This window comes from Asterias amurensis, chromosome 4 (genome assembly GCF_032118995.1).
Source record: "Asterias amurensis chromosome 4, ASM3211899v1".
NCBI lineage: Eukaryota > Metazoa > Echinodermata > Asteroidea > Forcipulatida > Asteriidae > Asterias > Asterias amurensis.
The window spans coordinates 24,479,525-24,493,509 of record NC_092651.1 but is presented as its reverse complement, the minus strand read 5'-3'; the positions used below and the strand labels follow the sequence as shown (position 1 = coordinate 24,493,509).

The 13,985-nt window shown below is 39.3% G+C and overlaps 1 protein-coding gene and 1 non-coding gene across 2 annotated transcripts in view; both read left to right on the top strand.

The window, feature by feature from the left end:
- LOC139935670 (adenylate cyclase type 9-like) overlaps positions 1–13,985 on the top strand; it is an 85,537-nt gene that overhangs the window by 38,584 nt on the left and 32,968 nt on the right. The window lies entirely within an intron of this gene.
- Trnas-aga (transfer RNA serine (anticodon AGA)) lies at positions 8,874–8,947 on the top strand. The gene has a single exon. It is a non-coding gene; the product is annotated as a tRNA-Ser (tRNA).

The following is a 13,985-nucleotide window of genomic DNA, read 5'->3' as shown; positions in this document are numbered from 1 at the left end:
CAGAGTCGGTAATCATCGTTTATTGTCAATATGTGACCCAACGTATACATAAAATATTAAACCTATGAAAGTTTACATTTTGAGCTCAGTCGGTAAATCAGAATAGCAAGAAAATAGTGCCCCCCCCCCCAAAAAAAAAAGGAACAAAAAGGCAAACAATAAAAACACACGACCGTGAAGTGATTTGTTCGCTGTTTCAAACATTTAAAGGTTTTAGAAGTGCTAGATGAAAACTATGTAATTTACTCGTTTCTAAACTAGAGCATTTCAGGCAGAACAAAATTCAAGAAAAGTTTTCTACCATAATCATCTTAATAGCATACCATCTCACCAATGTGACGCAACCTTTAATGCCGAAAAATTGGCAAGGGTAATGATATTGTAAAGCTCTTAGGTCTTCTAAGCATGGAAAAAAAAAAAAAAAAAAAAAACGCATAATAAATGCATGTTCTGTAGCACATTTACAATGTTCTAAAGAAGCAATGCATTGTATTACGTGCATAGCCACACTCATGGGTACCAGTTTTGTTCATGTCGTTTCATCATGAACATCAGTTTCAACACCACTGATGTGTAGCATTTTATCTGATGTGTAGCAGTTAGCTCAACGTCATTTATAGTAATATCAATTTGCAATTGCTGTGTCAATATGATGACTATAAAATGATTGAGTTTCTCAAATACAAGATCAGTATTTGTTCATTTGGTGTTTTTGTAGCCAAAAGTGTACCCATGATCATGGCTGTGCACTCATTACATTTACAGGAGAAGCCTGTCCGCTGATTATTCTAGCAATCTGTCAGAGAAGGTTCAGATTTCACTATCGGTCGCTCTGTTTCACTGGTTGCTGCCTGTTGTTTATTATCACACTACCATATGCTGTTATCAATATTAGCCAAATATTATGCTGTGCAGATTTGCACCTAGCGGTGTTGTAGTAGGCGTAATACAGAGTGTGTCATGCATGGTGATATTGATGGTGTACTGCATAAAGGAATGTCTATATTGTAAGAGGGCACCATTTCTTAAAGCTGTTTTAAAGCAGAAAATATTGCTTGGCAAATTTCTTTACTGTGTAAAAAATGAGTGGGACACCAGTTGAAATTTAAATGTAATCTTTGTGGAATTTTGGCCTAGTAACCAGTTTCTGTTAAGCAAGATTTTTCTGTGCTTAGCAAGTTTTTTTAATGCTAAACACTAACAGGCTTTAAGAAATTGGGCCCCGATCAGGGGTGGGTTGAATCTCTCAATACTACAGTGTAGACCAAAAGATAGGGTCAAAGATCGGCGAATACTACAAAACTTATTAAATAATGTCAAACAAAAATTATCTTTTGTTTAAAAAAAAACATGCGTGTAATTTGAGTCTGGATGCCCTGATTCTATTTAAGTACTTTTTAGCTGCTTAGTTTGCCAACTGGAGACCAAAATTCACTTATCCTTACTTTGTATAATGGCAGTGGACACTATTGGTAATTACTCAAAATAATTGTTAGTATAAAGACTTACTTGGTAACAAGCAATGGGGAGCTGTTGATAGTATTTTAACACATTTTGAGAAACGGCTCCCTCTGAAGTAACGTAGTTTACGAGAAAGAAGTAATTTTCTACCAATTTGATTTTGAGACCTCAGAATTAGATTTGGAGGTCTCGAAATCAAGCGTCTGAAAGCACACAACTTCGTATGACAACGTTTTTTTTTCTTTTCTTCATAGTTATCTCGCAACTTCAATGACCAATTGAGCTCAAATATTTACAGGTTTATGCATATGTTGAGATATACCAAGTGAGAAGGCTGGTCTTTGACAATTACCAATAGTGTTCAGTGTCTCTAAAAAGGGATGCTTTTTAACGCTTTTAAGATAATATTGCTACACCATGGGAAATTAAGAATTCTTAGTAAAATTTAACCAAGGCATATTCTCTTGATAAATTTGTGTGTTTTTAATCAAATTGATTCTTGTTGTCATCGCCGCTTAATTATTTGCACGTCTGTTGCGAAGCTGTGTTATCGGTCCTGATAAAAAATCTGGTTTCCACAAAATGACACTTCGACTATCACTAGACTTCAATACATGTGGTTCACGTTTTACAAACCTCTCTTTCCACTTTGTTTATTGTTCAACATCTCTGTTTACCATACTGGGAAGGGAGATTTACACCAAACAAAACATCATCTGGAAACAAACAACGCTGGCTTTCTTCATAGATAGGAAATATGTAAACATTCCTTCGTCAAGTGAGGAATAGTTGCCCAGCAGTTGTGGACGGGACGCGCAAACGGGACAGTTTAGAGAGAAAACTTGTAAATAAAAAGTAATTACTTTCTGGCGTGAAATTAGCTAAAATTTTTGGGCGTTGGAATATCTAGGTGTTGTTTTTATTTACTCTTAATATGAAAGCGTTTCTCGTAATTAAAAAAAAGGAGATAGATTTGTCCTTTTATTTATCCGTGGTACATACAAATTAATCTTCTTGGCTGATTATATGTAAACTGGAGGCGGGGTAGAATTGTCTGAAACATGGCGTGTAAATTTGATGTTGAAATTACTTTGCATTGGGTACACATTGGGAAGAGTGTTTTTTTTTTAGCAATAAATTCTGGTGACCTTTTGAAAGTGTGCATCCAGTTCTGTCTAAATATTCATGCTCTACAAACCTCACGACGCGATTTCATTTTCTTCTCGATGAGGTCACAGCCAAATAACCGGCTTGTATGCAGTGCATTTTCCCTTTGGAGTCGCCGTTGAATATTTCATTACAGTTTCCACGATTGATATTTCACGGAGCATTTCACACCATATCAATTAGTTATCAAATTAGTCTGGAAACACGCCTCCTATAATGAAGTACCCCCGGTATTGGGTGTAACCGTATCCAAGAATCGTAAGACACTGTCACCTATCTCCAATAAAATCACACTTATCGCCTTCCTGATAAATAACAAACAGTGATTATATAGCGCTATACCAAAAAGGCATGATCATATAGCACTTTACAAAATGAAATCATTACAAAAAAATACACACAAAAATTGTGAAAATAAATAAACAAAGCAAACCGATCATAAATAAACATAAACAAAGCAATCATAGATTTATCATCAGCAAAAGAACACATGTGTGTCTTTAGCTGGCATTTGAATGTTGTGACCGTATTGTAAGATTGTATGGTTTATTGTCAATCCCTGTTCCCCCTCCCCCCTCCCTGCCTCCCCAAACCACCCTCCCCACCAAACGTGACACTCGCCAGTCGGCTAGCGTGTGTTGATGCCTCACTTAACTGGATTTTGTAAATTTTCTCCACTGGAGGGTTCGTTGGGAGAGGTACATCTAGCTGAGAAGCTCTCATCCCTCTTGTGTACTAATTAAATTCGGTCTACCTTGAGACCACATGAGACCATGTGTCCCGACAAGTGTTGCAGTGTGCTCGTGCTTCCCCGCCATGAGGAGTTGGGGGGTAGGGGTATATTGCCAAGTAAACAGGGGTACCTGGATGATCAGGGGTGTGGGCAGACGTGGTTATGAAATCAGAGGAGCGATAGTTTTTCTAATATAAATATTGGGAGGGGAGGACAAATAAGTAGTTGTCGCCGGGCGGTTGTGTGACTATGTATCCATTTACATGGGTTGAAGATTTACTCATCGGCCCCATCTCTAATGGGAACATTTGGATGCACTTAATCAGGGCCTAATTTCATGGCTCTGCTTACCGCCGAATTCTGCGCTTATGATCGTGATTCTCCGCTTATGTGCAAGCGCCGAATTTCTGCGCTAGCCTTGTAAGCGTAGAATGCCTAGTAACGTGAAGTACACATGCGCAGAAGCCCAAATTTGTGAAATACGCTTGCCGTAAGCACAGAATTCCCTGCTTCCGTAAGCGCCGATTCTGTGCTTACGGTAAGCAGAGCCATGAAATTGGGCCCAGAACACGTCACTTTGGAAATGTTTCCCAGTTGCAGCTCAGTTTGTTTGGTGAATGTGAAAAACAACGGAGTGATATAGGGCCTACTCTTCCTGTCATAGAAACATTTTCGAAAACTTTACTATACAAAAGCAGAGTCTTTCATTGTTCCACAGGGAATGGTTTTGTGAGCAAGTTTGTGCACACTTAAGTTCTGAGTAGCAAATGATGAGTTTTGAGTAGTGATTAGCAACTGGTACATTTTGAGGAGCATTTTGCTCTGCTATGGGTGACAAAAAGTACCTATGCTCGTTTTTAAAGGGTAAGGGCACCAAGGCATTTTCTCCTTGGTAAAGGGCACCCGTTGAGGAAATTGTAAATTTCTACATTTCAAGGGCATCAAGGTAATAAAGGTCATGGAGGCAATTGCGTTTGTTGCCTCCTGGAAGTATCAGGTCAATAAATTTGTTAATAACTGATACGAACAATGCTCGCTCAGGCCCGAAACCAGGAAAATCAATTTGCAAGAAAAAATTCACCGTTTAAAAAACACCCTCTGATACCAGATATAAAAATTGAATGGTAATGTTAAAGCCTCACTACAAATAAAAACCAGCAACACATGGACGAGATGTCAAAAAAATAAATAAAAAAATCCTAACCCGTGGAACATCTGAGCGAATTCATCAATTTAGATAATTCTTGGCTCCATTTTAATGAAGATGGTGAGACATGAGAGGGGCATATGGGACAACGCACAATAGTGTAAAATGAAAAAAACAAACAGAGGGTACTTGATGTCAGTAAATCCAACATACAAAGATATATGCAGACCGAGCCACTCCCGATATTATACGTCACTCTTTCAAAAGGTCAATTACATTACAGCAACGGGTTATTGAGGGGGGGGGGGGATAAAACACCACACGCATATCTGTTTGCAACGTCAAACTTCTTGAGTGTGCCCAGATAAACATGTGTGCATTGTAACTGATTTTTGTTCAACATTTATTAACTACTGACAAACAAGAGTTGATCTGTTGGAAACTGATGCCGAGTTAAAGAGGACTAACCTGTGGTTTTTGTTAATAACTTTAAACAAAATTTGTTTAAAATTTTGCCCAGCAAAGAACAGTGTTTTTGGCTGCCACTTCCCAGGTTGTATTGTAAACTTGGGTGTGATCCCTTTAGCTACAAGGCAGCTAACGGATACTATGGCTTGTGACTGGCGCACACCGAACAATTTTTTGTACAAAACAGCAGCGTCTGGACTTACGTCAAAAACACAATGAAACATGTTTTTCCCTCCATCTTCTCCTCAGTGAATTGAAGAAAAGGGCAAAGAAATGACAGTCAGTATATTTTTTAATTAAGTTTGCCGTCGAAATGCTTTTTTATATGCCATCAAAACCCTTAGTCAGTTTATTGTAATTATTGATCGCAGGCCGCGGTGTCAAAAGTATGGGACATGATGTGCTTGGGATGTAACACGCACACCACTGAGTAAACAGCGACTCAATGCTACGCTGTTTGTCAGTTGTTATGACTTTTTTTTACCTGCTCTTTCGTTTTTGTTTTTCTTCTTCTTCTTCTCGTTTTTTTTTTTTTTAATAACAACAATTGAACTCAAAATATTTACATGGACATCTTATGAAAATATTTGCTTTCTAGACTTATTGTGATCTGAATATTTTGCCATGATAATGTAATATTTTACTTTGGGAATGTACGTGGAGTTTTAGTTTGAGTTTGTTTTCTCTCCGCCCCCCGCCCCCTCCACACACACATTCACAAAATGAAACTGAGTATTAAATGGATTGAAGTGTGTTCCAATTTGTACAAAGTACACACATTATCATTATGTCACTGTCTTTCGATAAACTCTGCTGAGCCCAATTTCTAAATGCTGTTTTGTAAGCAGAAATTTCAGCTTAGCAAATTTCACATGGTGTGAAGTGCCCTTGCCCTTTCAGAAACGAAGCATACAGGCCTGACTTTCTGCTTTGAAGCAAAAAGAAATCAGCTGGCAGGTCCACATTTAATTTTTAAATTTTTTTTAATGCATTGTTGTTTTTTCTTGCTTGTCTTTTATATCTGAGTTGCCTAGCTTGGCTGGTGGGTAATACGTATTCCTCCTGTGGAGGGTGTGTCTTGTTAATTCTCGTTATTGTCTCGAACCAAAAGGTCAGCCACTTTGAAAGTGACTTTTTGTCGCTATTGGCTTTCCCTGCCAGGGTTTTTGTCTTTTGTTTCGTCTGTAATGTTTTGTGTTCCACCCCCACTGGAGGTGTTTCCTACACAATCTTTATATCTGCCCGCGGCCAGGCCAGGTTTCTCAGTAATTTGCTTGTGTTTTTGCATATTTTTTGCTGTTTTCTTTTTATAACCATTGTAATATTGCTTTTTCTTGTAAATCTTTGATGTGCAATTTTTTAATACATGTTTGTGTTTTTTCATGTTTGCTGGCAAATAAAATGAAATGAAATGAAATAAGCAGGGCACCAGTCACAGACTGTACATATATGTGAAATAGTTTTTCGGCTGGTAATTCTGGTAAACATAAATTTGTTGTGCTAGGCTACTTTAAGGCTTTGAGCATCTCTGAAATCAGGCCCAGGCACAGCCAGGCTCAAACCTCGAGCAAGGTAACAGAAAATGGCCGCAAGGATTGCTCACAGGTGCACTACCCACAAGAAGATGGCGTCGCCCATTGATGAAGTTCTGCCATGTGGAGAGAGAGCATGGAGGAAGAACCAACTGTGTATGGTTATTAATACCTACATGTACATTGTATATTGTTACCTGATTAATGAGTTTTCAATGCGAGTGTCCTGGTCTGATTTCTGCATCATCGACTCGATCTTCATGCCCCATAATCACTGGACGGTGAAATCAACTAATCCTAATGCGCACATGGCGCAATGAATTGGGGTTCGTGCTAGCTAAAGTACATACAGCTGTTTGGTTTTGCGCATGAATGTTGATGACTTATGGATGAACCCCAGGGGGGAAGGGGGGATTTTGGAGTGGGGTGCACTTTTTGTGTGTTGTTATATATGAGGGGCCAATTTCATCTAGTATGTCAGCAGAAAATGGTGATAAGCAAATAAAAGAACAAATGAGCAGAGAACCAGTTACAACAGTATACATTATTAAGTTGGAATGGCTGCTGGTAACCTGTGATTTGCTGAGCAAGGTTGTTCATAGCTACTTTTTGTGCCTAATAGCTGGGCCAAGGGCTTGAATTTCAAGAATTCATGTCTTTTTTCTGCTTATAAAACAACACTTGGAATAGAACCTCGTCTTTTATAAATTGTTGATCAACAGAGGTGGAGGGTGGACATGTACATATGTTTATAGAACTTGTTTGCTGTGACCTTCATGACTCTGTTCTGATTTTTAAGGGACTTTTTAAGACTCACTTGTTTTAATTTTACCTTTTTATAACAAACTAATTCACAATTTCATTGGTCAGTGTCGCGCAAAGAGGATTGTTGCGCAAAGAAGCTTCTGCATTATGCGCATTTATGTAAAAGGCACAAATATTAACTATGCACGATTGAAATGCTATGCAATAATCATGCATTCTGACAAGTATTTGATAAAACATAATCGGTAAGGATGGACGCGGACTAGATGGATGTGTTCATACATTTATTGAGTCTGTACGTCACATCATTAATAATACATGATTGAAAAATAATCCTCAATCTTCACTTTGGGGTCATCTTGGCCGCACCATGGATTACTGTAATACGAGCAGGAAATGACAAGCACTGATGGTCATTCGATATGTCCACTCGGATTCTCTCTTTACGGTCCCAGGGGTGGGGGGGGGGGTAGGTCGACGGACTCGCAGGGATTATTGCAAGACAAAACGTCAACAGAGTCTGGAGGGCCTGGCTAGGTATCTCTACAAGTCACATCTATAGGCGAAACGACGAATCCAACTAGCCACCACCTGCACACGTGCGCTGACACCGTAACAAAAGCTTCGGTCCGGTCATGTCCTGCCTCTGGATCGCTTCACCATGTCATCCCTGGCAAACACAGCAACCTCCAAATGTCACCAGAGATTGCAGGTTTTTTCTTCTTTAGTGTCCTGCTCGAGTTATTGACATGATAGAAGCCCGTCCCAACATTGCTGTCACACTGGATTGCAGTAAGATCTGTATGGATTTTATCTGCACCTGTCATTTCTGAGAATCTACCGTGAGGACTAACACAAGTAAAGCTTGTCCGTGATTGCATTTTAAGCCTGTTGAATCTGAGGCGCACCACCACTCCAGAATCCAGTTTCTGAACGGTGAAATAGCACGGCGCTGCGAAGATCGCAGGAAGTGCTTCTCCAGCCGGCTTTTTGATCGTGAATGAACGAAGATGTGTTGTTTGGTTTCATTAGTCTCGCCAATTTATATGTGGGGCAGCGATTGTTTGATTGAAGTGAAGTTGTAGCTTGATTATTTAGAGGTGTCCAGTCTCGCATATTTTCCAAAGTTGTTGCCATTGTGAAAGTGTAATTTTCTGATTCGGAGGAATTGTTTGACTTTAGATTGTGGTAGTGATCTGCTACTACATGTATCACCAAAGTGAAATACTGTTTTACAATAGTGATTTCATATTCACTACATTAAGGAGACCGAGAACAAAACAGAAAAGGGAAGACAAAATCAGGCCTCGAAATAATCCTCTGCAACGTTCCAATACTAATTTACTCGGGTGGGATTCAAACCCACGACCCTTGCAATTCTAGAGCAGTGTCTTACCAACTAGGTTGCCCGGCAGCTAGAGGCAGTTCAAATCAAATGTTTTGGCAGCGGGTACCGCAACGATATAATAGATGTTGAATTTGCATCGGGGATAAAGAATATTAATTTTGGTTTTTACCCATACACCGATGTGTGTTAGCACTGTATACTCAGTACTTTCCCGAGTCCTGTGAAAAAATATCACAGGCCTGTTACTCATGTTACCTCGGTAGTCTAGTTGGTAAGACACTGCTCTAGAATTGCAAGGGTCGTGGGTTCGAATCCCACCCGAGTAACATGCCTGTGCAATTTTTTTCACAGGACTCGGGAAAGTACTGAGTATACAGTGCTAACACACATCGGTGTATGGGTAAAAACCAAAATTAATATTCTTTATCCCCGATGCAAATTCAACATCTATTAATACTAATTTACATTTTCATCATCAAGTGCCCCTTACCACACTCACCAGACTGGAATGGTCCACAAGGAACTTGGTGTACAAAGTCTATTGGAGGTTCTTACTACAGGAGAAAAAAAACAAAAAAAACTTTTTCCTCTGTTTCTTCAAAAAGGCAGGACCCTATATACAATGTACATGTACATGATTTTTGGTTGGCCTTACCCATGTAATCACAAACGAAATCCTGTTTTACAATAGTGTGGTCTAAGAAGTGCATTTCACATGTTCCACTTACAACCATGTACATGTGTAAACATATTCATGAACTTACACCATACAACAAGAAATGTTATCCCGGTACCCTCTGAAAAGCAAGTGCGCAAGCATGCCCTGACACCCCCCGCCTCCAGCGTTCCTGCCGCACAGAATGCGTGTTGGAGGTTAGCATGTCGATGTGCCTAGTGGCATTAGTAACGGCATGCGTCTACACGGTCACCGGACTGCCCTACTTCCACAATTCCAGATGCACCACTCTTAAAGGGAGACACATTGCCTTGGATCGGACGAGTTGGTCTATGAAAAACGTTTGAAACCGTTGTATTAAAAGTAAATTATAATGATCCACATAAATATGCCTCGAAAATGCACAGTTTTCCTTAAACAACGTGAACTTACATGGCACGCCATTTTGTGGAGTCGACTAGTTTGAAACAGCCGGTCGTATTTATTTGCAAAGTAAAAGGAAAACCATTTAATTTCAAGGCATATTTGTGTGGATCATCATATTATACATCTTTCTATAAACCATGGATGCATTTTAAAAGAAACGGTTACAAACGCTTTTCATAGACCAACTCCCTCGATCCAAGGCAACGTGTCCCTTTAATGGCAAAAGCCTGGATGTGGCAGCGCTTATGTGCCACAACTTAAAAGAATTTTATTATTTTTGTTCAAAGCAAGGTGGGTGGGGGTAAGAAATTGCAATGTTTGAATTTAATTGAGTGGCATTATCTAATTGCAATGTCCAGCTTGAAAAAGAGTCGTGAAAAGGAGGTTGGGGGAGGTGTGGAGATGCGGGGTCGTGAAGATGTAAATTGTTTTTGCTTTGAGCGAGGGTTGCGCCCTGCTGCTCAAATTCGGGAGTGAATCGGTTTTTGCTAGGAGTTCTTGAATTCTATTGTTGAAAGATGGTTTACTTACATGCAGGTACGTGTACATGTGCTTGTACTTCCAAGACCAACTTGGACTGATTGTTCTGCCTTCTTGTTTTACATAGAATAGAGATTCAAGGGATCCTTAAGATCCTCAAGATTCCTTAAAGGAAAAAATTGAATTTAGTTCTTTTGTTCCAATATTTGTGTGCTCTGCAATGATTGGCATAATGTAATGGTAAACTCACAAGGTATACTGAATACATATTATAATTTGTTTTTGAAGAATAACTTTACAGACTCTGTGAAAAGCCTCTGCTAGGGTTGAAACGTTGGGCCATTTACCGTTTTTTTTGTGCAAACTATGCAACTTATATAATATCGTACATGTACATACCCAAACCTGTGTATTACAGTGTGTCTGCTAAACAAAGATTTCACAGCATTGAAGTTCCAAGATGAGTTACTGGAGCCTCATCTGGAGCGCCATTTCAGCAAGCAAATGTTTTCTAATATCATTGGATGGCACTGGTTATTGTCTGTACTGGGCCCAATTCTATTGCTCTTTACCGTAAGCAAACAATCAGTGCTTACTTCAAGGAATTCCATGCTTACATCTTGCTTACATGCACAGTTTAGCAGGGATTTTTTGCTTGTCCATGTGCGGATTCCGTGTTACTAGGCATTCTGTGCTTACATACAGCTAGCGCAGAAGTTTGATGCTTGCACTTTAAGCGAAGGATGGTGATCGTAAGCGCATAATTCGGCAGTAAGCAGAGTCATGAAATTGGGCCCTGACCTTATGTTGCATCAAATGAGTTGCTTACTGAAATGGTAACAAGTGTAGTTTCACATTTCAATCTGAGTTTCCCATCTTCGTCCTTCGGCTTTCTTTAATCCTTGTTGTTAAGTCAACATACTGTACATGTACAATTTATTATTAAGTGCAATGTATGAACATGTACTGTGTATTCTAGTCATTAGTGGATACGTTTGCTTTGGATTGTTGAACGGGAACAAATATACTGGTAGTTTACTTGAGATAGATGTTGCATCAGGGACACTGACCCCTGATAAGAAGGTTGAGGTCATCTAAGGTCACATCAATATTTTCAATATTGTACTTGACATCATGAGTTGTTTTAAATACTTGTTTCAGCTTGCTCATACATTGTGAGCATACAAGTGTTATGTGATTGTGACTGAGGTGTGCCCTTTTGGGGTCACTGCTTTGGGCTTTGGTCTCTGGCTTGTCCACCATTTTTATTTTTATTTCATTTATGTGGATAAGAATGGCTGCTGAAGCCGCAGCCAGAGTAAAAGCTGAGCCACTGCTTTAAAAAAAAAAAATAAAAAAAAAATACCCCATGGCATGCATAAGAAAAGGGCATTTTTGCGAGGACAATTTTAATTTGTATTTGAACTCTGCAAAGGTCACTGTAACAAAAGACACAAGGTTACACGCAATTGCTGTGGGTATGGTGAGTTTTCATATAATTATTAAGTAGGATTTGAAACTTTGCATGGTGGAAATACGATATGGAAAGGTTTGCAGTAACACCATGTAATGACTATCTCTTAATGAGTTGGTGTGGTTCTGAAAAGAACCGTTGGTTTCAACTCGACGTTTTGATCAGTATGCTCTGAAGCTGGACTCTGGAAGCTGGCTCTGATGCTGTATGCTGCTTAAGTACTGTTGATATATTGCTTGAGCAACATACATCAAGTGTGTCTCGAATAAGTAAACGTGTTACTTTTTCAGTGTATTGACACATACAGTATGCATACAGTTGAACAGTTCCTCTATGAGGTTGGCAACAGGGATTTACAGAGCCTGGAGTGTCAGTAGACGCAAGGCACATTTTACTACTGCAAACTTTCCGTGTCTTCCTCCCCTCAGAATAAGCATTAGGTGTAGTGCAATGGCCGTAGGCTTCCATCAGTGGATTGGATGCCACAACAGAGTGTTTCAACACTGGTGTTTTTTTTATGCGAGATTGTTTTTAAAAGGTCAAATTTCCACCCTGCTGTTCATGTTTTGTTTTATTATTCTGTAGCCTATGTTTTTTTTTATTCTGTGGATTTCTGTGGATTATGTTTTTATATTCTGTAGCATGTTTTTTAGTTATTATTCTGTTGCCTATGTTTTTATTTTGTAGCCTTTGTTTTTTATTCTGTAGCCTCTAAGATTTATTATTATTATGTACATTGTCAAAGCAAAAATTTTGAAGCCTTGCACTTACCATTTGGATGATTCTGTTGATGATGGTGGCATCTATGAGACGGCTTGCGGCTAGACTGTTTCTCCCTGGTTATTTACCCCCCCCCCCCTCGCTGTCTGCAAGCTTGGTCTGTTGGACTATGACTGGCAATTTGGGAAGTCAGTTGAGACCGGGTGGTTGACGTTCGTCCCGTAAGCTCTCAACTGCCGTTTCCCTGTTCCCTTCCCTTCATGGAGGGAGTTTTGTTTGACTTCTTGTGGATGACTTTCTCCTGGAATTGATTTATTTTCTGCCATTGAGATTTCATTACTCAAAGAAAGATGTGTTCGTTTTGAGATTGACTTCAATTTAAGAATTCATTCTCAAAGAAATGCTTCCTTCTTTGAGATTCAACTCATTCTCACATAAGCAGGACACCAGTTATACAGATAATGTGACATGAAAGTTTGGCTGGTAACCTTATTCTGGTAAGCTTAGTTTGTTGGGCTAAGCTACTTTTTGTGTGACTATATGCAGCTCTATGAAACTGGTGCCCAATGTCAAAAAGCTGCTACTGGACACTATTGGTAATTATCAAAGACCAGTTGTCCACTTAGTGTATCTCAACATATGCATAATATAACAAACCTGTGAAAATCGAGCTCGTTTGGTCGATGAAGTTGCGAGATAATAATGAAAGAAAAAACACTCTTGTGATACGAAGGTGTGTGGTTTCAGATGCTTGATTTTGAGACCTCAAAATCTAATTCTGATGTCACAAAATCAAATTCATGGATAATTACTTCTTTCTCGAAAACTACGGTACTTCAGAGGGAGCCGTTTCTCACAATGTTTTATACTATCAACCTCTCCCCGTTACTTGTTACCAAGTAAGGTTTATGCTAATGCCTTTTAAGCCAAAAACGCTGCCTTTAAGTCAAAAACATTGCTGACAAATTTGCAGAAATGAGCAGGATACCATACAAAGATGGTATGTGGTAAATTGGCTGGTAATTTTTGCCTGGCAAGCATAATTCTGTTGTGCTTAGCTTATTTTGTGGTTCTTAAGCAGCTCTAGGGCTTGGTCTTTGCTGTACCCACTGATTGATCCCTCAGTGGTTGTTGAACTCACTGAAAATTTGCCAACAAAACATCTCTCTTGTTAAACAAATATTTACAAAATGCGTTGAAATGTTTAGTGGCTTCTGAAAATTCTTTACATTTCAAAACATGGTCACTTTGTCACCTACTTCAAAATATGTATATTGTAGATTGAAATTGAGGGGGGGGGGGGGGGGGGGGGCGAGGGATTGGAGTATTGGATGTAAATTGCGCAATGGAGATGTTATTGATTTTTGTTTAGCAGGGGCAAGTGATAAGTTGTCATAGCATTGCTCAGTGTTTACAACAAATTTGATTTATTGTTTTAGTTTGGCTGGGAGCAACTGACAATGCAGGTGCTGGGTTCCCACTGTTAGTAGTCTCAGTAACACTATCAATCATCATCCCTTCCCCCTGTGTCCTGAAGTGTTGACTACGCTGCACATAAATGGATAGTTTGTCATTGGTAACCATGGTT